Genomic DNA, 25,896 nt, shown 5'->3' with positions numbered 1-25,896 from the left:
CTCCAGACTTCAGTGCAGCAAGCACTTGTAAACCCTGAACTCTAACGTGTAAGTCTAGACTTTCTGGAGAACTAAAGGCAAGCTGGACTTGACCAAAAGAAAAGAACTTGTGTGTCTCATGGTCCAGACGCAACCCGGGAAAGGAAAAGACAACTCACAGAATGGGAGAGAATATCTGCCAACAGCATGTTTGATAAGGATCTCACTTTCAGAGTGTAAAAAGAACTCTGCTCATTCAACAATAAAATGATAACCTATTGTTTTAAATGGTCAACATCACTTCACTTCATACTTCAGGGAGACGAAGCAAGGCAGGCAGGAGCTGGGCACAGACGCGCATCCCCACTGTCCCAAGTGCTTGGGAGATGAGTGGGAAGGAGGCTTGAGCCCAGAGTTCAGCGGAAGGGAGGGGGTAGGGAGGGAAAGGCAGAAGAGCGAACGCTAGTAAAAATACAGTGAACCTGGACCTCTTCAGGAGGCTTTGCAAACACACGTGGGCAGCTCTTCCTGATGCTAAGCACCCACTCACCAGACAACCCAGGAATTTCACTCCTATGTCTGCACAGCCGGGATTGGAAAGTCACACAGCCACACAAAAACATGAGCACTCCTAATGACCCGGCGAAGGAGTAGAGCCAACCTGCGCTACGGCAGTGACTCTTTTCTCTTTTTTTTTTTTTTCCAAGACAGGGTTTCTGTGTCTAACAGCCCTAGCTGTCCCGGAACTTGCTCTGTAGACCAAGCTGGCCTCAAACTCACAAAGACTGGCTACCTCTGCCTCCGAGTGCTGAGATTAAAGGGGTGGGCCACCACTGCCCGGTGATCAGTGGTTAACCTGTGGGTCATGACCCTTTTGGCAAACCTCTATCTCCAAAAATATTTACATTACAATTCGTATCAGTAGCAAAATTACAGTTATGAAGTAGCAACAAAAATAACTGTACAGTTTGGGGTCACCACGACATAAACATTAGGAAGACTGAGAACCACTGACATAGAAAAGTGAATGAAAACCCAATGTGAAACGGGGCATGGAGGGCTGCAAGCTTATGGCCAGCCTGCTCTAGACGGTGAATTTTATAGACTAGTGATCAGCTATAAAATGGAATTCTGATGTTCACAAGAATATGGATAAGCCCTAAAAACAGGCCGAGTGAAAAACTGCAGCCAAGAAAAACAACAATAACAAACATGTGACTGTATGGCTCCCTTTATAAGAAACGCCAGAAGAGCCAGTCCACAGACAGGAAGAACAGAAGCCAGGGAGAAGCAGAGTTCATGGCCACTGGGGGGGAAATCACAGAATGTCCTAGAGTTGGTTACAGTAAATGCCGTACATCTCTGAATACACTGAAAACCATTTAAACCGTATGATTTAAATGATCTGTATGGTAAAACTATTGAGGTTTTTTTGTGATTTATTTATTTTTATGTGTGTTGGTATATAGACAGAAGTTTCTCTCCTGCTCAGTTCCCCAGCCATTCAGTCCCAAAGATACACACAGAAGCTTATATTAATTATAAACTGTTTGGCATATTGTTCAGGCTTATTACTAACTAGCTCTTATGACTTAAATTTACTCATTATTCTTGTCTATGTTTAGCTACGTGATTTCGTACCATTTCTCAATGAGGCATTCTCATCCTGCTTCCTCTGTGTCTGGCTGGTAACTGATTCTCTCTGCCTTTTGACCTCCCAGAATTCTCTTAGTCTGGTCATCCCACCTATACTCCTGCCTGGCTACAGGACAATCAGTGTTTTATTAAACTAATACAAGTGATAAATCTTTACAATGTACAAAAGCATTAACATATATCCCACAGCGTTGGTATTTTGTCTGTATGCAAGTGTTGGAGCCCCTGGAACTGGACTTACAGACAACTGTGAACTGCCATGTGGGTGCTGGGTATTGAACCCAGGTCCTCTGTGAAGAGCAGCCGGTGCTCTTAACCACTGAGCCATATCTCCAGCCCCACTACTATTTTTTTTGATTGATTTATATATAGTGTTTTGCCTACATGTAAGTATTTACACCACATGCATACCAGGTGCCTGCAGGGGCCGGAAGAGGGTGAGGGAAAGTTGTGAACCACCATGTGGGTGCTAGGAATTCATTGAAAGAAATCCCCAATGCAACCGGTGATTTTTTTTTTTTAAAGAAACCTGTGTGTGTGTGTGTGTGTGTGCAGATCAGATTACAACCACAGTCTCTTTGCTGTGCTCAGCTATGCACACCAGGCTAGCTGGCCCATGAGCTCCTATAGATGAGTCCGATCTTGCCAAAGAACACTGGGTATACAGACACACACCACGGAGGCCAGCTTTACATGGGTTCTGGGGATCTGAACTTTTGTCGTTACCCTTCCATGGTAAGGGCTTTTACCCACTGAGCTATCTCCATAGCCCTTCAGTGACTTTCCGTAAGACAGTCCCTCTTCAGCTCACGACCCCAGCCTAGTTCACCCCTAAAATTAGGCCCAGTCTCTTAACCAAATATGTGGACTCCAGGAAGATATGAAAAAGTATCACATACTTCCTTTGCTGTTGTTTAACGACAGCATCTCTCGTGACCGAGGCTGATTCTTAACTCCACTCCTAAGGCTAAGATGGCAGATTCGTGCCACCACACCCGGAAGGCACCGTGTATTTCTGAGCGTGCCTATCACTACTCTACCTCGTCAGGAGGGAAGCCTGGCCTACTCCCTTCCAGGGAGAACTGACAGTCACACACTTCTGGCAGGCACATGAAGGGGACCATTTGGGAATAAAGACACAGAGGGCCTCCGAGCACAGGTTTGTTTGACGGGACCTCCCCCCCACCCGAAGTGACAGCTTCCCCAACCACCTTCTGTCACACCCCTCCTGTCACTGTTTACTGCTACACATGTCTGCCCCCACCCCATGTAACCTGTACCTAGGGGCCAAGGGCCACACAACAGATGAACATTCAAAACCACCACCAAAGCCTGTACAAGTCAGTGGCCAATTCCTATTGGCTGACAGAAGTGTTTCCTACCCGAAAGAAAACCAGAGCCCTCCTCCCCACCCATGGGAGTAAGTGGCCCACCAGCCTGTAAAGGGGACTCTCACATGACCCCCCAAAAGCACCCTTTCTGCCCCAGAACTTCCACCTCTTCGCTCCTTCCTTATCATCTAGCTGCAGGCACACATATTGCCCACAGGTCCACAGCCTGCGGCACCCCTCCCGGCCTCACCCGTGGGCTGCTACACCAGGCGCCCTCCATTCTTGCCCCCTGAGCCATCGCACCCCCGGAAGGTGATGGGGTGAGGTATCACCCACAAACCTGGGAAGGACTATGAACCTGAGATACATGGGGAGTGAGTGGTGGGGTGCTAAGGGGGGACCTCAGATGTAGTTCAGGGCTGTAGGGTCTTCTTGGGGAAAAGAGCAAGATATGCAGTCCTACAAGTGACCCAGCTTTAACTGCGAAGTGGAAATACCATCTCCCAGCTTCCTCTAAGCTCAGTCTACAGAAGGCAAAGGTCCCTCTTGGCCCGGGGACCTGGTGGGTACTTAAAGGGGGATATGATATAGATATGAATAATTTACATTGGTATAAATTTTACTTTATTGATACAAGTTTAAGGTCAATTTTGTTATATGTATATGTATTTCTGATCTTGATTAAGGTATTGTGATTGTGTAGTTCATTGAAAATGTAATGTATAATTAGGAATGTATAGGTTGTTAATGGATAATCATCAATAATAATCAAGCTTGTAGTCATGTTAGTTAGATTTTCTAGATATATAGAGATATATTTCAGTTAGATAGGCATTCTTCATATCTTTCAAAGACTACAATATATGGCATTTAATGTTTTAATAACTTAGGGCTTTTCATGACAATGAGACACGTCTGCTCCTGGCAGCACCAATCTACTTCAAGAGAAAGATGGGCATCGAAGAGACTCCTTATGGAGTTGGTTAGCCATTTGGGTAAGAAACTACTCTTGCCTGGACTGCTTCATTGGACAGGCAAAATCCGCAGAGGGAGGATTGCTAAACTTGCCTAAAGGTGAGATGATCCTTCGGGGTTCCTGTTTCATGGAAGAGTCTGAGAGACATTTTACAGGACACAAAAAGTGACTAAACTGTCTTTGAAATTTCCTGCTTCATGGAAATGTCTGCTGGATGCTATGAGCCTGTAGGCCAAAGATGGATGCCCCAACGGTACAGAAGAACTTTGGGTGACTGCCCAGGTAGCGAGATGTCTCTGTCGTTTCTAGAATTTTGGAAGTTGCTTACTTCTTGTTTACTTAAGTAATATATCCTTCTGGAGTCTTTGATAGAGTTAAAAAAACAGATAGTTATAGCTTTCCATTGTTATTAAAGATAAAATAGATCTAAATATTGTAATTGTAACTCTTGCTTGATAACTGTTTTATTATATGTAATTTTACTAAGTTAAAATAAAAGCCTTTCTTTTTGTTTAAACAGAAAAAGGGGAAATGGTGTAGGAGGTCTTTCTGCATTTGTGTTGATTTCATTGGTTGAATAAATAAGCTGCCTTGGCCTTTTGATAGGACAGCCCTTAGGTAGGTGGAGTAGACAAAAGGAAAAAGGCATGCAGAGAGCTGCCCGCCATGAAGCTGCCAGGTCAGACATGCTGAATCTCTCCTGGAAAGCCACAGCCTCGTGGTGACATACAGATTATTAGAAATGGGTTGAATCAAGATGTGAGAGTTAGCCAATAAGAGGCTAGAACTAATGGGCCAGGCAGTGATTTAATTAATACAGATTTCCGTGTGGTTATTTTTGGGTGAACGCTACCCAGCCGGGCAGGATAGAACAAGGGGCCCACACCTCCTACTAGGCTTACAGGCTGTGTGTGGTCCAGCTAGTCCAACAACGACTGCCCACCAATGGAAGGTCCAAGAATCAAGAAGCCAGTAGTTGTTCTGTCCACAAGGCTGGAGTCTTAGCTGGTCTTCAGTATAAGCCAGAATCACGAAGAGGCAGGCTCTAATACCAGTAAAGGAAAAGACTCACCAGGGAGAGCGAGAGCAAACAGGCAAAGAGAGCAAGCTTCCTTATTCCATGTCCTCTAATGGGCTCCCAGCAGGAAGTGTGGCCCAGATTAAAGGTGGATCTTCTCATCTGAAAAGATCCAGATTAAAAGTAGGTCTTCCCACTTCAAATGATTTAATTATGAAAAAAAAAATCGCTCATGGGTATACCCAGACACTTGGGTTTTTAGTTAATTCCAGATGTAGTTACATTGATAACCAAGAACAGCCATCACAGAAAACACCCCTATTTTCAGGGACACCCACTGAAGCACTTGGAAATCTTGGGGGTACAACAACTTAGATACAAAGAAAAAATTCAAATGTCAAAAACAAGAAAAAACATCTCAGCACGGAGCAAACGGAAGTCCCTGTACTAACCCCCCAACATCCCTAAATTTAAAACAAAATTAAGTTACCACAGATACCAAAGTACAAAACCTGGTACTTAGCATAAAAGTTTAACAATACAGAGCCTCGAGAGCCACTTCAGGCTGTTGGTGGCGGCATCTGGCTACCCAGCATCCTGTTCTGTCCCCTTCTGCGACCCTGAACTCAGGACTTGCCTGAATCACTGGAAGCTGTGCTAAGGCGGGGAAGGGACCAGCACCTGCTGCTGCTCCAGCCTGGCGGGAGAGGCTGCGATAGATCACACACTGCACAGAATTCCCTCCCGTTCTGCAGCCAGCTCATGAAGCCCCTAATGGCACGGTGACAGAGGACCAAGGTGGACTCGGCTGTCCACACAATGTCCATGCTCAGATGCTCCCAGACACCCTGCTAGGCTGACGTTTCCCACTGCCCAGTCACTCACTCCCTATGTTCTCGCTGCCCGCTTTACGGCTGTTCTCAAGGACAGACAAGATCTGCAAAGGACGGATGACCTCATGGAGCTTCCACGCTACAGGAAGAAAGACAGAAAAGGCTCTGACCAAACACCTATATAGTACAGAATCCATGTGAGCTGCTGTACTGAGCATTTATCAACACTAAATCACACTTAGCAAAAATCCTGAGGTGACAAAGAAGAGGAGCTAAGGAACCTGCCCAAGGTCACGCATGTAAAATGGTGACAGCAAGACCTAAAACCAGGGGTTCTGCTCTAGCTCCACAGCTACATACACCCTCTCAGTACACATAAATAAATTAGCTAACATGCTAGTCGGTGGCAGGCACTCTGGAGAAACAGAGAAAGTAGTGGGGGTTATGTGACTCTGAGACCTGGGCTCTTTATGTAGTCCTGGCTGTCCTGGAACTCACTATGTAGATCAGGCTGCCCTTGAACCCACAGAGATCCACTTGCCTCTGCCTCTTAAGAGCTGGAATTAAAGGTATGCAGACACATCATGCCACACTAAGATTATTTTCCCTGTACAATACAGTTGCCCAGCCTGTTTTTTTTTTTCTTAATTTATTTGTTTTATGTGCACTGGTGTTTTGCCTGCATGTGTCCATGTAAGGGTGTCAGATCCCCTAGAACTGGAGGTACAGGCAGGTGCGAGTTGCCATGTGGGGCTGGGAACTGAACCCAGGTCCTCTGGAAGAGCACTCAGTACTCTTAACCACTGAGCCATATCTCCAGCCTCAGCACAGCCTGGTCTTACTCTCCTAAGTTCAAGTAATTCTCCTGCCTCCTATAGCAGCTAGAACTGTAAGATCAGGTCAATACACTCAACTTTACATGGAAATTTTAAACTGATTCTGAGCTTTTAGGGTTTTTAGGTTTTCAGTCTTGTGGTACCTTAGGAAAGGGTGTTTCTTTCTGTAGATGGGAGGGTCTGTGTGAGGCCCATAAGCAGGGACATGCGGGGAATATATCCAAAGCCAAGTAACCTGAGCAGGGGCAGCAGGGGAACAGGAACAGCTGCCCCAAGGCAGCAGAACGCTCATCAAGTCTGACCTGACTCTGTATCCTTCCTGCTGCTCACTGGCTACTCTTTCATGTTCTATTGACTTCCAGAGTGAACAGTGAACTCTGAAAACAGAGCCACAACCTCCACACCTCCAGGTCTCTGGGAAAGTCGGTGCTGCTCAATGTGTGCGTGTTGTCTTGTGGAGTCCGTGGACTAGAGGGTTCAGGACAAGCAGGCTTGCCAGGGCAGTGTGGCAAACCCTCTCACCAAGCACCCCTGCATGAGAGGAGGGCGTGTCCCCGTCTGTGCCGAGCAAGCAGCGTGTGAAGGGCACCGCAGGCTGCTTCGGAGCACACCTGCCCGGCTTCACTCTCACATCGGGCAGCCAACACCTCCCCTGACTCAGAATGGGAGGCAGAACCATCCACTGACTTCTGAGCTTCCCGCCTAGCACCAGACCCAGGATTTCTCATCAGGAATGGGTAAGGGGGTTACAGAAGATGCAGAGGGTACCACACCTTCACCCTCACTGATGGCTGCCCAGCCTCTCAATGCCTGGCAAGGCCTTAAGACTACAGATGATGGGGCTCCTGACTTGGTATTTCATATGTCCTGGGTGACGTGGGTCGGCTCTGACGGGGTCAGTGATAACTAAGCCCTGAGAAGGGCCCGGACAAATCTACAAAGGCTACGGACGTTTACAAAGGCTATGAGTGTTTAAATGTGACAGAATTTAGCTCACTGCGATGGATCATCAACTTTACACTTAGAAGACAACCTTCCCTTTTTTTCTTCCCCCCTCACCCAAGCAGAACACCAAGAATCACATACCGCTGGAACCAAGGGCCATGCATTTAAACACTCCCCTTTCTGGTTTCAGTCTTTTTAAAAAGTAACAAAGAGAAAATCACCTTGGCCCAAGTCAGAAACGTTAGGACCCCTTCACACACCTTATTTCCAAAGTAAATTACTGAAATTTCACTTCATTTTATTTTCCAGATGAAGCCTGGGGTGGTGGTTGGGGGCGGGGGCAGATGTATCTTAAAACTCATGGTCCGCAGGCTGAAAAGCAATGGAAGAGAAGAAGGCGCAGGGGAAGCTGCACCACGGCTTCAACAGATCACCCGTGCTGTGCCCGCAGTCCTGTGGGCTGGCGTCTTGGCACAGCTGGCGGGGACAGCAAGAGCGATGTGAGGAAAGACAGAGAACTGACCCTCAAGTTCAAGACAGTGATAGAGGTGACCCTCTGGCCCCACACTGCTCTCCCTCCAGGCCATGGCTAGTCCTGAGGGACCCCTGAGTAGCCCCAGTTGGCATGCGGGAGAATCCCATTGGGTCTAAGGCAGATAGCCCCCTGATAAGAGCCTGTGACTATCTGGGTATGGCAGTTAGCTAGCAGTAAGAGCTGCAGGAGGGGCACTAGCTTCAAAACCGTTCAGGCTCCAGCTCCCCGTTGGTGCTAAGTGCCCTGAGGCCATGGAATCTTATTTTGGGTAACTCTGCACCGAAGCATCCCCGGTAGAGAAGTGGGACGGCAAAGCGACTGGGCGAGACGCGCACAATGAAACCTAACACATGCATCTAGAGAACGGTGCTGCTCTTGCAGCTTCTCCTAAATAGGAAATTTTGCCAAAATATCCGCCTGGCCCCAACACACAGCTGCTACAGCAGGACTTCCTGCCAGTGCACCCGAAACCAAGGCGGCGAAAGAGGCTGACAGGCAAGATGGCATGTGTGCGGAGGGAGACATCAGACAACTTGCACGCTGACAAGCACCTGGAAGCACAGACAGACTCTGCTCCCTTGGGCTTTCTCCAGCACTCACGCGTGCTCTTGGCTCATGCTTCTGGGCCCTCGTTACTGAAAGGGGCCAGGAAATACCTAACCAGAAGCTCCCGCTTTGCCTGGCTCCCCCCTCTCCTCGCTGCTAGCTAATCAGAATCCTCTTTCCAGAGGTCTCTGGCATCAGGTCCCTTCCTCTTTATCTTCAATGCCAACATCCTGGCCCAGTCCTTTGTCATGTTACATCTGAATTATTACCAACTGCTGGGGGTGGGCAAACACCAACCAGTGGCCAAATCCAACCTCCAAGTTAATAACGCTTTCTTTATATAATTTAAATTATTGAGGGGACATCAAAAACAAGATTCATTTTATTTATATGTTTGTTGTTTTTTGAGACAGGGTTTCTCTGTGTAACAGCCCTAGCTATCCTGGAACTTGCTCTGTAGACCAGGCTGGCCTCAAACTCACAGAGATCTATCTGCCTCTGTCTCCCAAGCACTGGGATTAAAGGCATGTGCCACCACCACCCAGCAAGATTCGGCTTTTTGTTATTGTTGTTGTTGTTTTGTTTTGTTTTAGTTTTTGAGACAAGGTTTCTCTGTAGCTTTGGAGCCTGTCCTGACACTAGCTCTTGTAGACCAGGCTGGCCTCGAACTCACAGAGATCCGCCTGCCTCTGCCTCCCGAGTGCTGGGATTAAAGGCATGCGCCACTACCACCCGGCAAGATTTGTTTTTATAATAAATGAAAACTACATGAAATTCTTCTTTCATAAATGACAGCTTCAGAGGCCTGTAGCCACACCCATCTGCATTGCATTATCTTCAACGCCTTTCCCACATTCCTGGAAGGCTGTCCTCTGAGCATGGGCAAAGCCATCTCATCATCACAAGATCAGACTATTAACAGTCCCTCGTGGAAGTGGGGGATTCCCAGCTGGGAGCGATCCTCCCTGAGCTGTGTGTGGCGGGCGCACACTTCAGCATATGAGAAGTGGAAGGTTGGCTGAGGTGAGGATCCTAATGCAGTTTCTGGGAGGTCACCGCCCACCCTGAAATGGAGCTTTACAGAGATGTGACTGTTTTGGGGTGACCCATATTCATTCCTCTAAGTGAGCCCAATGTATTCCCAAAGATGAGCATAAAGTTTCTCTGGTTGGCAGCTGTCTACCCGGAGAATGTCAAAGTCTGTCAGGAGAAGTCAGAAAACAAAACAAAAGCAGAGTTGAGGGGGCTGCATTGGAAAGGACCCAGCGCCCAGAACTGAAATGCCTACTCCCCAGCCCATACACAAAGTGTGCCGACTCCTCCCACAATGACCCTGCACCCCCATCTCTCCGACCCTGTTCCCTATCTTCCAATATGACTTCCAAACTGTTACTCTGGACGCACCACCTCCATAACCTCTGTCTATAAGGTGTGCGGAGGCATACACAGACCCTGGGAACCAACGGCCGTTCTCATCATCTTTCAGAAAGACCTTCTCAGCTGGCCACTAGCCTGCCTTTCAGGGCTCTGGGAAGAATTCCTGGCTCCCTCTCCTCAGCTCCCACTGCACCCTGCGTCTACCCTCATCACAGCTCTGACCACACGGCAAGGGATTCACCTATTTGTGTGTCTATCTGCCCAGCGACACCGAGATTCCACTGGGACAGGAAAGCACCCAGGCAGAGCCTAGCAGAGAGGTTCAGGTTCAAGGTACTGAGCTCAGCTCCCGGGGAGCAGGGCTGCCACTCACTGCCTATGACGTCCTGGGCTTGCTCTCAACCCTAAGCTACTGCTTCTGTTACAGACCGTTTTCTCTGTGCTGCCCATGGAGAGGTGGCCTTACACTGGAGCACGGTCAACATACCAAGTACAACACTCTAAGAACTGACTATCCTAGCTGGGCAGTGGTGGCGCACGCCTTTAATCCCAGCACTCAGGAGGCAGAGGCAGGCAGATGTCTGTGAGTTTGAAGTCAGCCTGGTGTACAACAGCTAGTTCCAGGATAGGTTCCAAAGCTACAGCGAAACCCTGTCTCAAAAAAACCAAAACCGAACAAACAAACAAAAAGCACTTTGACTGTCGCTCTCCCGGGAGCTATCAGCCGCCAACGGTTCCTGGGGTGGAGGTGAGACTTCACATCTATGTTCACACCTCCCTATGCTGGGATTGGTCGGGCTCGAGCTTTCATGGAGCTTGTGCAGCTGGTACTAACTGCTGTGAGTTCGGAGGCTGCTGCCGTGCTGGGTATGGATGACACTGTGTCCTTGTATTCATCCACAGCCTCTGGATCTTAAACTCTTCCCATCATCTTCAGTAATGATCGCTGAGCCTTAGAAGGGGGCGAAACACACTTTTCTTTCTTTCTTTTTCTTTTTTTGATTGTTTTTGTTTTTTTTGAGACAGGGTTTCTCTGTAGCTTTAGAGCCTGTCCTGGAATTCACTCTACAGACCAGGCTGGCCTCAAACTCATACAGAGAGCCGCCTGCCTCTGCCTCCCAAGTGCTGGGACTAAAAGTGTGCACCACCACCACCTGGCCAGATGTTCTTGATGAGCAAGAAATAAAAGGGAGGGGGCACAAAATTGAGTGGAAAAAGAAGGGGAGACAGACAGAAGAAAACATTGTAAAACTTCCCCAAAAAAACAAACCTAAAATATTTATAAAGTGTGGGGGGGAAGCAGACATTCGTGAGCAAACATTTATATAAATAAGATAAAGTTTTTTAAAGGACGCTCTTCTCACCTAAACAACCATCAATGACCTAGGCTGCATATGACCACACCTTCTCTGTAGGCCAGGGGTCACACCCGAGGTGGCTCTCCGTGTCCTGAGGGTCCATAGTACATGCTAGTGTTTGTATGTCCTCACTTGTGAAATTCAGATGACGTAGAACTGACCATGCATGCATCACCCAAACAAACACTGGGCAGGTCACACAACTGGTTCTCAGAAGTTTATAGCTGTAATCACTCTTGTTTTTCCCAATCAATGACTCATACTATTTTTGCCTTTACACACACACACACACACACACACACACACACGTACACACATACACATGCACACAAATATTCATACACATACATACACACATACACACACACACACACAGCCCATGTCAGTACTACATCTTCTGAAGCAGGCAGTGACAACATACATTTCCACCAACCTGCCCTTGCCCTAAAACCCAGTACAGTGCGGCAGGTCAAGAGGCCGGATCAATAAGTTAATGAATATATGATTTCAGGAAGTTTAAAAGATTACTAGTAGGAGAGAGAATGCTGAGCAGAGGGACGAGGCAGACAGTAATCAGAGAGCCAGCAAGAGGGGGAGGCAATTAGAAGGGCGCAAGTGAAGTCAGCCTTGGATGGGACTGCAGGAGAGGCCCAGCGGCAGGTTGAGCTCCTCCCTGAAGCTGGCACTGCTCAAGCTTCCTGTCCTGCATTCCCGCTCCCAGGACAGGAACCCGCCCCTAGCTCACTGCACGGCCTGAACCCACACATGCTGCCCAAGGCTACTTCTTACCTGAGAGAGTACCCTGTGCCCCAGGCCTGCACTCCAAGTTCAGAAGCAGAGGCATGGAGGGCACTGTGTGCCTAACATGTGCCTGGTGGAATTCTGCTGGCCTGTAGCCGTGAAGCAGAGGCATGCCATCTACCACCCCAATGATCCTGAGAAGGAAGCGGAGCCCAGGGAGGTTAAGGAACACACATGAGGTCACACACTCCCATCTGGCTCCACCCTTGAGTCAAAACCACTGTGTCTGAGCTGAGAGAGCTCAGACAAGCTAGTCTCTCTGATCCTTATGCTCCCAACCTATTCAGAGGGCATCACATAACTATGCATACTAGTGTAAGAAGAAAAAAGAGACCATAACATAAAGGACACTTCTAAAATAGACACCAGGAGACGGATTCCCTTTCTAACCTAGCCAAATCCCTCCCTTACCACAGGAGCCCTCTCGGTGCCACTGACTGTCCTGCCTGTTGCAGGTGCTCAAGTATGTTAGAGCCCGCAAGAACTTGCAAAACAACCTGGTAACAAACAAAAGACAGGCAACTCTACATGGGACGCGTGAGGAGGCAGCGCAGTTGGGAAGACGGCACAGACAACTTCTGGCGTGCCGATGAATAGTGCATGAGCACAAGCTGGGCCAGCCAGCCCCTGCCAACGCAGCAGACACCCTGACTGACAGCCCATGACGGCACCTAGCTCTACCACACCCGCAAGCCAAGACGGCAGGCCAGGGAAGCCGGAGTCCAGGTCCAGCGGCCTCGGTGCCTCTGAGGCTGCATGTCTGGTAGTGGGATGAAGAAGTAAAAGCAACAGGAGAGCAGGGTAGGCTGCTCATACGTGCAATCACAGGCCTCCGGAAGCTCAAGGCTGCCTGGCCATATAGCAAGACCCTGTTTTAAAACCCAAAACAAAAAGACAAGCAGTCATTTGTACCAATGGTGAAAGATCAGAATGCTTAAAGATCACATACGGACAAAACGTCATGATCCTAGAGAAGGAACTATGTCACACAAGACAGGCACTATTTTATTGGAGGGGGACACATTTCCATGCATCACCTTTAGGCCCATGAGCACTGCTCGGGGATCACTGGCCAGAGAAAACTCTACAGGAACAGTGTGAACCAAACATGCTCACCAAATGGAATCAAGCCGGTCCACGAGAGGCAGAGGCTGGAAGACACCTGACTTGTTTCCTGGCTATACAAGCATTTCCACTGCAACGGAGCTAAGTGACCCAAAGGTCCCAGGAAACGGGAGACTAAAAAGAAGCAAAACTGTATGTCACTGAGCACACAGCATTGAGAAGTCTGAGGAGGCCTTTGTCCACATCTGCCCCCCAAATATAGCAACAAAAGGTGGGGACTTTGGAGAGGTATCTGAAAATCTGAAACATGACCCCAGGGCTCCACCCAGGCTCCGAGGTCAGAGCAGGAACAGTGTTGGAGCTGTGGCTGCAGAGGCGCCCTGGCCGTCCTAAGATGGTTCTAAACCTCAAAGTGACCAAGAAGATTGTCAGAACACCTGTGAAGAGGGTGTGGCCGGCAGTATGTCCTCTAGGAAGGTCTACACTGCCACTGGACTACCTGTCTCTCTACTTGGCAAGCAGTGGCTAGAGGCACGGACAAGAGCACCTGCCAACAGATCTCCAGTGGGGATGGACCCAGTGGCAGGCAGTCTGCAGGAAGGGGAGGTGGCCCAGCCCTTCCTGCAGCCAGGGTCCTTGGGGAAGAGCTACAAAACAACCCGACCCAGTTGGCAAAATACAAACATCCCAGCCTCAAGCACAGGAGGCAGGCGAAGTCTAGAAAGCCGCACAGTAGTACGCGAGAGACAAGCAAGCCAGGCTAGGGAGAGTATTGTGCTGCAGCAGTATGGATCTGCTTGCCGCCAAAGGGCAGGGATCCTGACCAAATAAATCACATATCACCACACAGGATGGTGTACTGTTTTTGTGCTGCCCTGCACAAATATGGTAACTTCCTGCAGCCTCTGTAGTTCTTCACTAAACACGGCAAGTGCGAATGTGTCAGTACCTGAAGCCCTTAGGGAAATTCCCGCTCCTTGCTCTCTGGCTGAGTGTGACACAGACCCAGGAGCTCTCCTTATTCTGCCTTCTCTGCCAGGGCTGGGCACACAGGAGTCAGCGAATCCTGAGGGCTTGACTCAACTTACCACTGGCTATTTCTTCTTCAATCCCTCGTCCTTTGCTTCCTCAATGGGTCATCTTATATGACGGTCATTATAGGCTCGGCTTTATGCAACTCACTGAGTTTATGGATATGACCTTACTGTCAAACGGAGGAATGGTGCGTGTACATAGGGCACTTGACCCATGAGGACACTCGGGACGCAGCAACTATGATGGCTACTCTGCAATCACTGACTATCAAGCCCATTTGTTCAGAGGCCCTTAAAACACCAACGACAGAACGCTGGCTCCCGCCCCCACCTCTGCAAGGCTGGTTTTGAGAATAGCCTACCTGTCTAGGAGACAAACTGGCAGCATCCAAGTTTCTAGTTAAATACTTCCTTTCTCCATTTTCACGGGGCAATAGGTGAATCCAACTGGTGAAGGCCTAACTGGGTCAAAGGCTCCACTCTAAAAAGTCCATTGGTCAGTTAATTACACACAGTGGAAGGTTCCCCAGCCGACCTCCTAGCCATGAAGAAACTAAGGTGACGACACCTGATTCGGGCTTCAGCCTCGGGAATGACAAACCCATGCCAGGGCCAGTGAGACGGCTCAGTGCGTTAAAGTGCTTGTGGCAGAAGTCTGACCAGAATTTGATCCCTGGAATCCACAGTGAAAGGAGAGAACCAACTCCCCAAAATGGTCAGACATGGAGGGACACATCTTCAATCCCAACACCTTTAACCAGGAGGCAGAGAGAGGAGGACCTTCGAGTTCAAGTCCAACCCTGTCTACATAGCAAGTTCCAGGTCCAGGGTGGCAGAGTGAGACCCTGTTTCAAAACAAACAAAGCTAATGCTTCCTTACCCATTCCCCTGAAGGCATTTCAGCCAGGTGACCAGAGGGAAGGGGATGTGTAATTACGGTTTTTCAAAGTCACAGGAGTTGCCAGACAGTGGTGGCACACACCTTTAATCCCAGCACATGGGAGGTCAAAGCAGGCGGATCTCTGAGTTCCAGGCTAGCCTGGTCTACAGAGTGAGTTCCAGGACAGCCAGGGCTACACAGAGAAAAAGTCATAGGAGTCTGTGAGGCCACAGGGAACCCTGACACCACTACCTTCTTAGTCGAGAGAGAGGGATGGTAACAGCCTTCTTAGCCTTCCTTAGGCCTCTGAAGAGCGCTCAGGACACAGGCTGCAGTCAGAGCTGTCCAGTGTCACCACCATGGTCACATGATCAGGGCTGTTATTAGCCCGGTGGTTCCAGCGAGTTGTTCTCCCCACCTCTCCCTTTGCCATTCCAGAACCCTGAAATCCCAATCCCAAGGCAGTGGGGGAGGGGAGTTGGCTGTTCTCCCCCCTCCCTCTTTTCCCCAGGCTCCCAAAGTAGAGAGCCTTCCCAGGCTCCAGAGGCAAGAAAAAAGAAGGCAGGATCAAACAAAGTAGAACTCTGTCAGTTTAAATGGTGCTGGGGTTCCAGGGCTCAACCACAGGGCCACGCCCACAGGGCCATGCCCCCAGCCCTGCACAGGTCTTTTAAAGCAGTGAGGGAAAGTCAAAGACAGTGACTGGTTAGCCGCTCGGTTATGTTGTCCCCTTCCCAGAGTTCACCAGAATGCGTCTTTCATCACATATACAACGTAACAGCAGCTGTAGACCCTGCCAGTGCAGAAAGCCCCCTCTGCTGGCCACCAGCCCCTCTCCTCAACTTCACCAGCAATCTCAACTCCAGAGCCAGGCCCTACAGAGGAAAGCAGCCGTTGACAGACACAAAAGGGCTCCACCATCTCCTGGGCTCTTCCTGTCCAGCAGAAGCTTCTGTCCCCCCAGCTTGCACTGAGGTAAAGTCCACAGTCCCCCTTCTCCCATCTTTGCTCTGAGGATCTCTTCCTTTCGTGTTTTAAGATGCAGCAGTCTCCCATCCTCCTGTGTAAACTAACCTGCCAATGGAGACGTAGCAAGGTGAGAGAAAACCACCTTCCTGTCTTCAACAGTCCTATCTGCACGCCTTCAGACAGCTGAACCGCCCTCAAGAAAACAGCTGATCACACATGACTGAGCCCCGCCAGGACAGCCGTGTCATTCTGCCTCACGATGTATCTAAGCACCCAGGTGTGTGACCTCTACCCCACCCCACCCAACCCCACCATCCCAGAGGACTCTGACAAGTGGAGCCAAAGACCACAGAGGAGTTGCCTGGGAGAGGAGGAAAAGTCCACTGAATGAATTTAGGTAAATTTCCAAACAACGTCCCCTCCAATTCCCACATAACTGGACAATGTACTGCATTATCCACGGACGCTAAACACCAGAAAGGAAGCAGGTGTTCAACTTCCCAGACGAAGCAGAGAAGAGCAGCCACCTTTCTGCAGACCTTAGCAAAAGCGCCAGGTCTCCAAGGCTACTATTTCAGCCGGCGAGAAGCTGAAAAGGCCTGAGCACTGGAGATGGCTGCGGCTGCGGGTCGGAGGATCACGTCCCCCATCCCTGAACCATTTCCATCCTCTCTGGTCCCAATCGTCCTGTCTGCCTTGATTAAATACTTCACACGCTTCATATATAACTGTCTTTTTCACTTCTGAGTTTTTTCCCCCTAAAGTAATGACTGTCCACTGCAGAAAGTAGGGGTGGAGGAAAAAGCAGGTGTCAGGACCCCCAAAACCTGCCCATTAGTCACCACTATGGCCTGGGGCTGGGAAGATACTTCCCAGAGTAAGACCCTAGGCTGACCCCAGCCTTGCTTTTAGCCAGGGCTTTCTGTCACTTCCTTGTCCTGGGATCTCACCAATCCCTAGTTTGTCATATATAAAGCAGGGGCATACCGAGAATAGGTTATATACACAGAAGGGAAGAGCTGGGGTGCTGCTAGCACAGGCGCTGCCTAGCAACCAAAGAGCAGTACCACTGCTTGCCAGCATCAGGAAAGGACAATGGTCCACCAGAAACCTTTCGGCACCAACAAGAGGGGTGTGGGCGTGTTTTCCTCCAGAGGTACCAATGGAAAGTACCATGAAAAAATCCAACTCCAGGATCAATGGAGCGGCACTCAGTTTCTTTATCTATAAACTGGGAAAACACTGTGCTATAATTTGACTACATTACAGTCCAGCAAAAGAACCAATGACATCGGGTGGGGGCGTGGCTTGCCTCGGGGAGTGAGGGCCAAGCACCTGCCTCCAGAGAGGATCAACTGGGGTAGAAAAAGAAGTTCACCTCTTCAAAGAAAGGACTGTAACTGAATCCTGAGCCTGGCTTCTGTAAAAATGTCACGCCCAATATCAAGCAACATAAACAAACCAATGATGGTTCTTATTTTCCCAAGTACATTAGCTCAGATAGCCTTTTAATCTGCTCTTACGACCAGCTTCAAGAAGGGAGGAGACACACGTGGTGGCTCCCTGCCGAGCCCAGAGCAGAGTCCAGGACTGCTACTCCTGCCTGCTGGTCCAGCTTCAGGAATCCTGGCCACTTCTCAGATGTCACTGCCTGGGAAAATTAAGTAATGATTCTAGTTCCACTTGGACATGCTAATGCACCAAGTAAAATCCTCACCTACAAGAGCAATCAACAAATCAACGAACACACACACCCACATACACACACACACACACACGCGCACACACACACACACACACACACACACACACACACACACACACGCACACACAAAGAGTAATCAACACCCCAGAGGCAGAGGCAGGTGGATCTCTGAGTTCGAGGCCAGCCTGATCTCAGAGCTAGTTCCTGGACAGTCAGGGCTACAGAGAGAAACCCTGTCTCGAATCATCCCCCCAAAAAAGTAATCAACAGATGGAAGAAAGGGTTGGCTCCCCTACTGAATGGCAGTTAAGAAAGGCCATCCTTTCTTTCACAATGCCAACACTGGACCTGGAGAGATGGCTCAATGGTTAAGAACACTCACCTCTCTTCCAGAAGACTAAAGTTCGACTCCCAGCACCCATGTCAGGCAGCTCACAACCACTTGTAACTCCAGCTCGAGGATCTGACACCCTCCTCTTGCCTCCAAGGGCGCCTGCACACATGTGACATACACAGAGACACACTCACACTCCCCTGTAAATAAAAATAACTATTTAAAATGGCAACATATTTCCTGGGTGTAGTGGGTCACACGGGGCATCTCTACACTCATGAGGTAGAGGCAGAAGGATCAGGGGCTCCCTTGCCACAAAGCAGAATTAGGCAAGTCATCCTTGGTTATAAAAGGAGTTCAAGGCTAGCCCAGACTATACAAGAACCTATCTTAAAAAAAAAAAAAGGAACACACGAGGGTCAGATATAGTGGTAATTCCAGCACTGAGGCAGAAGCTTCAAGGGTACAGAGTCAGCCTGGGTTACTTAGCAAGTTAAGGCCAGACTGGAATAAACATAAAGAGACCCTGTCTCCAAACCAACCAACCAACGAACAACAACAAAAAATGTATAAGGCAGATGGAAAACCTCCGTTTTCCCTCTTTGATTTCTCTCAGTCTAGAAGGGCTTCACTTACAACCTCCTATTAAAATGTCTAGAAAGCTAAGACGTGGGAGAGGGAGGGAGGGAGGAGAACTGATCTCCCAGTGCACAGAAAGAAGGATGAGAGGCTCAGCTCCATCCCCACCCAGGTTTTCCAAAGAACACCTAACACGTACTCTCAGCACTGTGCAAAGAATACCTCCATGTCCTCAAACTGTGAGAAGAACACCTGCTATGTCCTCAGCACCATAAGAACACCTACTATGTCCTCAGCACCATGAGAAGAACACCTACCATGTCCTCAGCACCATAAGAACACCTACTATGTCCTCAGCACCGTGAAAAGAACACCTACTATGTCCTCGGCACTGTGAGAAGAACACCTACTATGCCCTCAGCACCATGAGAAGAACACCTACCATGTCCTCAGCACCATAAGAACACCTACTATGTCCTCAGCACTGAGAAGAACACCTACTATGTCCTCAGCACTGAGAAGAACACCTCCTATGTCCTCGGCACTGTGAGAAGAACACCTACTATGTCCTCAGCACCGCGAGAACACCTACTATGTCCTCAGCACCGTGAAAAGAACACCTACTAAGTCCTTAGCACCATGAGAAGAACACCTACTATGTCCTCAGCACCATGAGAAGAACACCTACTATGTCCTCATCATTGTGAGAACACCTACTACGTCTGCAGCACTGCGGGAAGCACCCTTCCCTCATGATCTTCTCTCCCACACCTAGAAACCACAGGATATAAACATCCTGGTAGGCGAAAGCCCCAACCGGCTGGCAGTCAAGTTTTAGACTTCTCAAAAGCCGGCGCTATCCTAAACACAGAAAAGAGCTCTAGCTGAGGCACCAGGTCCATGTTCTAAACAATTCTTTGCGGAGCCACCCACCAAACAGTCATAGCTGTAATTCTGAAATCAACTCCTGCTACTTAGTACACCGCTAAAAGATACTTTAAGACTTTTACAACCTAGAGCCTAAGAAAAGCTCACTGTAAGGCTAGAAGAACTGACTTGAGTGCATGTGGCAATCAAGTACGAAATTTATGACATCCTCTTAAAGGCTCTAGGGAGACTCGCTCACAGAAGGCAGCCACAAAGAACAGCATCCTCGGTGGCTGGGTCTTGAGTGAACTTATTCCGGCTGGCAGCAGCAATCTGTAAGATGTCTTTCCCGTCATAAAATCTCACTCTCGCCATCAACCCAAATGATTGTGTGTGCGGCAGACTGTCAAAGGGGGCCAAACACACACTGATGCCCTGGTATTTAAATGCTATCCTCTCCATCCAAGGCGCACTTTAAATAAACAAATACCACTGTCTGAAATGATCTCCGCTGCTCTGCATTAATCCATTTCACACAAGCCATAATTAATGTCTGACTTAAGCACTAAAATCAAAGCAATACGGATGTGGTGTGTATTCTTGGAAACAACTTTCTGTCTCCAGACTCGGGAGGGGAAAAAAAAAAATCAGTCAAGATACAAGGCTGACCCACGACCCCAATTGCGCTGAGGCGCCTCAAGGACCCGTTCTTCTCAGCAACAATTGTGAAAGAGCTGGATGATGCGGTCCCTGCCAAGGAGAGACGCCAAAACCTGCAATCGGCCATCACGCCGGCTGGCTGTCTGAGAACCCCAGACAAACCCATATCTGGGTAGGGCTCTCCAAGGTTATTCTTAAGCGAGGGATGTCTAGTGTGCCACGGGAACCTCCAACAGTGTTGTCACTTTGAAAGGCAGTTAGGAAGGGGGGCGGCGCTGAAATAAGAGGCCCCGGTGGTTGCCTGCACCCCACTCAGTCTACCACCAGACGGAAATGTCAAGAGTTCCCTCATGGCCACCTGCCATAACGACCTCAGCAACCTACACACTGCGCCTGCTGGGATCCAGACTAGGGACATCGGGGAGCACAGTCCCACTCCGGGTTGGGTCTTCACCCCTACAAAGCCGCCTTGGGCACACCCAGTCCAACCCGCTTATTCCCGTTCCTACTAGCGAGGTAGCTCTCTTGAGTTCCCCCAGGGCGCGACCTGACCTAGCACCCGATTTCTGGAGGTCAGGGACCCGGACACGGGCCCGGCAACGCGGGAAGCGCAGAGGGGCTTCCTCGCCGCACGCGTCCGCCAGAGGCAGGCTCCAGGCACAGGGCGGGCCGGAGGTCCGGGGCTGCCCGGCAGGGTTGTCTCCAGCCACACATCGGGGCGACGCGGCCACCCGCGCCCAAAGCCATCCGGGACCCAGCCGCCGACCCCCGGTACACCGAGGCGCAGCGTGGGCGGGATGCGGCTGTTCTCCAGGAGCGCGGTGCTCACCTCTGCTTCATCCTGCTGTGTCCTCGTGGCCGGCGGGGCCACCCAGCCGCGCGCCGGGACACGCAGCCGCAGCCCCCGCGCGCTAGCCCGCAGCGTCCGGCGCGGCAGCAGCAGCAGCGGCGGCAGGAGCGGCGCCGCCGGGGCGGGGCGGGCACATGGGAGGGCGGGGGCTGCGGCCCTCCAGGCTAGACCACCGACCCCAATGGGGGTGAGCGGGCTCAGGGCTCCTGCAGATCGCTCGTGCTTCTCGTTCTTAGAGACCCGGTTGCCACGTCCAGGCTCGGTTCTATCAAAATCTCACGGTTCACAGCAGAAGGTAAAGGAATGCACAGTTGCCACTCCCTCCCTCCTGCTCTCCCCCCCACGGCCTGGACCATATGGTACATTCCAGAATACCCAACGGGGTAGGCGAAGAAAGAGGTGATTGGCTGGGAATCTTGGAAGGGGCGAGAAGCCACACAAAACGGCCAACTGGATAACACTGGGGGCATATCAAAACCGGCCAGACCCGGGACTGGAGGACGCCCTTAAAGGGGACTTGTTTGTTGCTCTCAGAAGCCGCCACCAAACAAGCTAGAATTCTCTTCCTGATCTCATCCAGATGGGACAGAATAGGGATGTGTCGATTTCCGGGAGGAAAGCTATGGAAAACTTCGGAGAATTGAAATCTACTATATGGCTTTGAGTGGGTAACGCCAACTCCCTGCCTCAGTTTCCTTTTCCAATCCAATGAGGACGTTAGGCCACACTTGACCTCTAGGAAGCCTTTCTCTTATTTCCTCATCCCTTGCATGAGATTATTAATCTCTTCAATTCCAGGCATCTTGAGTTTTGGTTGGAAGAGGGTAGACCTTCTGACACCACACCTTTACAGACATTACAGTCTTTAGTCTCTTATCGCGGGAAGGTTGGTCGAATATTCTTTTGAGGCCCTTACTTATGTTAAAGAAGAGCATTCTTCTACCCGGGTGTGTAGACCCCGCCTCCTAAGGTCTGCGCTCCCAGAGGCTGACGAAGCTTCTGTTAATTCTTCACTGGCCTGCCGGACTGTGCTGGATTCCTGCCTTCAGCAACAAATCCACGGCTGTTGACCCTTGGGCCCTGCTGAAGAGTGTTCCTGGCTGGTCTGTAGTACACCACTCAACTACGCAGGATTCCCGGTTCTCTCAGTAGCCCTCCATGTCTAGCTGAAGACCTCGCGAACATTCCTGAAGGCCTTGTTTGCTCCGTTTTGGACTATCACCCCAGAAAGCCAGAACTGCCTCAGACCCATTGCTCTGTACATTTTTAAAAACTTATTATTTGTGGGGTGCTGGCGGGCACGTGTGAAGGTCAGAGGACAACTTTCAGGAATCAGTTCTCTCCTACCATGGGTCCTTAGGGATCAAATTTGGTGACCAACGCGTTTTACTGATGAACTCTCTCGCAGGCCCTTCACTTTCTTTATTTCAGAAATTTTCAGCCTGTGGTCCTCAGCGTCCAAACTGTACGGTATTCAGGATGCCTTTCCTAAGAGTTCCACTTGCATCCAGACAACGCATCTTCCAACCATTGTCCAGAGACTCCCAGAAGTCCGGTTCTGATAGGCAGCCTTCCTGGCAGGGCTAACGTAGTTGCTGACGTCTACGACCTCCCATTTCTACCTAGTGCCCTCGTGACCCCAATTTTCCATGTTTTCTGCCCCCAGATGTAATCCTCTTTCCCTAGAATCCCACAGCTGCTGCTGCTTGTGTTTATTAACTGTTATGGTTTAGATAAGGAGCATCCTTCAGAAAGGCTCCCGTCTTTGCTGCTGGGTCCCCAGCTGGTTTGCTATTTTGGGAGGTGCTGGAAACTTTAGGAGGCGGGGCCTAACTGGATGAAGTAGGTCATTAGGAGTCAGGCCTTGGAGTTATCTTGCCCCTGACCTCTTCCTGTCTTTCTGTTCACTATCCACCTTGAGGTGCACGTGTTCCTGCTACCCTGCTCCTCTGCCTGGGAGCAGGGGCCCCAAGTCAACAGAGCCAGGAACCAAAGATGGAAACCCACGAATTAAAAGAATTCCTCCCTTAGACTGTTTATGTGAGGTATGTTTGTGTGAAGAAACTGACTAACCAGAACAGTATATCTTACGTGCTGGGGACTGTTGGGAGGGGCTCGTGTGGGTCACCTCGTTCCGACCTCACATCAGCGCTATGAAGTGCGTTATTTCCATTCGTACCATTATTCCTCCGGAGAGAAAAACAGTGTGGAGGAGCTAGCTCATCAGTGCACGGGCACAGAGAAGCCTGGCTCTAGGGGCCACCCTCAGAGTCCTACAGCGCAGCCCTGTGCTGGGGGCGGGGCGGGGAAGGGGGGAGGTGAGGGGTTGTTTTGTTGTTAACTTGACATCTGCCAGGAGTATTTGGGAATCTCAACTAAGGAAGTACCTCCGTCAGATTGGCCTGTAGGGAAATTTGTGAAGCATTTTCTTGATTAATGATTGATGTAAGAGGACCCAGCCAACTGAGGGCAGTGCCACCCCTGGGCAAGTGGGTCCTGGGGTATGTAAGAAAGCAGGTTAAGCAACATGGGGGGCACGGCAGTAATCAGCACCCCTCCACGGCCTCTGCATCAGCTCTTGCCTGGCATCTAGTCATGATGGACTACAGCTATAAGCTGAAAGAAACACTTTCCTCAAGTTGGTTTTGGTCACGGTGTTTTTTTTTTTTTTATCATAACAACTGACAGCAAACCAAGACCAACGTTGTCCCCTATTTTTCAAACATCTACAACACTCTAATAAGAGATCATGCCAGGGCTAGGGCCTAGGTAGAGTGAATGCTGGGCTTGCTGGAAGCCCCAGGTTTGATCCCCAGCAAAAGAGAGGGATAGGGGGAGAAAAAGAAGCAAGGATGGGAAGAGAGCAGAGGGGGGAAAGAATGTCACACACTTCTGTTTCTGTACGTGGAATATCATTTGAACAGGGAAGCAGGCTGTGTGAAACACGGGCCGAAGTTTATCTACAAAAGGAATGGAACAGCAGCTCACATAGCAGCCCGACATGGCTGAGGTTAAGAAAACTGCTAAATAAGACTCTCTGTCCCTTGGTAGGCAGAGGCAGCAACGGTCGCAAGTTCCAGGTCAGCCTGGTGTACGTTCTGAGTTCCTGCCTGAGCAAAACCAGAGCTTTGTTGTTTTTGTTTTTGTTTTGTTTTGTTTTGTTTTGTTTTTTTTTTTTTTTTGGTTTTTCGAGACAGGGTTTCTCTGTGGCTTTGGAGCCTGTCCTGGAACTAGCTCTGTAGACCAGGCTGGTCTCGAACTCACAGAGATCCGCCTGCCTCTGCCTCCCGAGTGCTGGGATTAAAGGCGTGCGCCACCACCGCCCGGCAAACCAGAGCTTTGGGCTGTAACTCGGTATACACATCGCCTTGGGTTCCGTCCCCGAGGCCTCCAAAACAAAATAAACGGAGCCTGGTCTTCCAAACTGTATGTTCTGTCCGCTGCAATCTCCCACTCCCTCACAATCCTTTTTACAACATGTAACAACTAGGCAACACTTGTAAGCACCAAGGAAAGAACTACAGAGTAGCAAAATCTGCGAGGACAGGTTCAGGGGCTATGGTAGAAGAGGTGCTCACCCTGAGTGTGTTACGTCTCTGCAATGTTGGCATGTTCGGTGGCCGAAGAAGAGAACGTGTTCCCACCACCTGGCATGCTTGGAGCGGGAATGAGCTCTCTGAGCTTCCATGAGGAAGGGCGGTGTGCATTGCCTCTGCACCCAGTGTTTAGTAAAAATATTCCACCCCACTAGCAGTTAGACTACAACCCTGAAAATGCAGGCTGTGCTCATTGTTTTCTTTTTTTGAGACAGGGTTTCCTCTGTGCAGCTCTGGAACTCACTCTGTGGACCAGGCTGACCTTAAACTCAGAAATCTGCCTGCCTTTGTCTCCTGAGTGCTGGGATTAAAGGCATGTGCCTCCCTGTCTTAAAAGAAAAAAGTATTTAAATTGTATTTATTTGTGTGTGTGTGTGTGTGTGTGTGTGTGTGTGTGTGTGTGTGTGTGTAAGTCAGAAGACAGCTTGTGTTCTCTCCTTCCAGCATCTGAGTCCCAATTACGGAACCTGGATTGGCAGGCTTGATTGCAAACCTCTTGCCAGCCCACGCTCATATGATTTTACTAGTATGTCTCCCTGTTGCTAGGGTTTCGTCCTTAAGGTCCCACCAGGGAATTCCCGAGCTTCCTATAACTAAGAAACTCACATAATGCTTTGGACAGGCTCAGATGTTGGATAGGAGAATCAAGAAGGAAGGGCAGCATGGTTTAGAAGGAACTTCATTCCTGACCTGTATCCCCTGTCACAGGGATCCAGCAGAGAAAAGGATGAGGTGCTTCAACTCCTTGCCTCTGGGGCTGGAGAGATGAGTCAGCAGTTAAGAGCACTGGCTGCTCTTCCAGAGGACTCAGGTTTGATTCCCAGACCCCACGTGGCAACTCACAACCACATGCAACTCCAGGGGATCTGAAGTCCTTTCTTCTGGCCTCCAGACACCAAGCATGCACCTGGGACACAGCATTACATGCAGGCAAAACACCCATATACATAATAATAATAAAGTAACCTTTAAAAACATTTTTGCCTTCCTCTTCTATACCAAAGTCCTAGCTTTGAACTAGTCCAGTCTGCTGGAAGACAGCTAAGGGATGCATGGGTGACAGTGTTCCAGTACTGGAGACATCACTGGGCTCTGAGTTTATCCCTAGACTGCTTTAACACACACACACACACACACACACACAGAGTAATTCTTGATTTATATGT

General features: G+C 49.6%; 1 protein-coding gene across 13 annotated transcripts in view; it reads right to left on the bottom strand.

The window, feature by feature from the left end:
• Positions 1-25,896, bottom strand: part of Mical3 (microtubule associated monooxygenase, calponin and LIM domain containing 3) — a 202,181-nt gene that overhangs the window by 164,288 nt on the left and 11,997 nt on the right. For 3 of the 13 annotated variants that reach the window (XM_050164173.1, XM_050164172.1, XM_050164171.1), the window contains exon 1: positions 21,114-21,393. The exons of 1 other annotated variant lie outside the window; for it this stretch is intronic. The gene's annotated coding sequence lies outside the window, so the exon portion shown is untranslated. Of the gene's footprint in view, positions 1-5,014; positions 5,123-18,226; positions 18,246-21,113; positions 21,396-25,896 lie in introns of those variants that run through there. 9 more of the 13 variants (XM_050164163.1, XM_050164169.1, XM_050164174.1 and 6 more) reach the window with 6 other exon arrangements.

Source organism: Alexandromys fortis, unplaced genomic scaffold, assembly GCF_014885135.2.
Source record: "Alexandromys fortis isolate MF-2015 unplaced genomic scaffold, M_Fortis_MF-2015_v1.1 scaffold_150, whole genome shotgun sequence".
Lineage (NCBI taxonomy): Eukaryota > Metazoa > Chordata > Mammalia > Rodentia > Cricetidae > Alexandromys > Alexandromys fortis.
The sequence above is the reverse complement of the archived record's forward strand: the minus strand, read 5'-3'. Positions and strand labels throughout refer to the sequence as shown.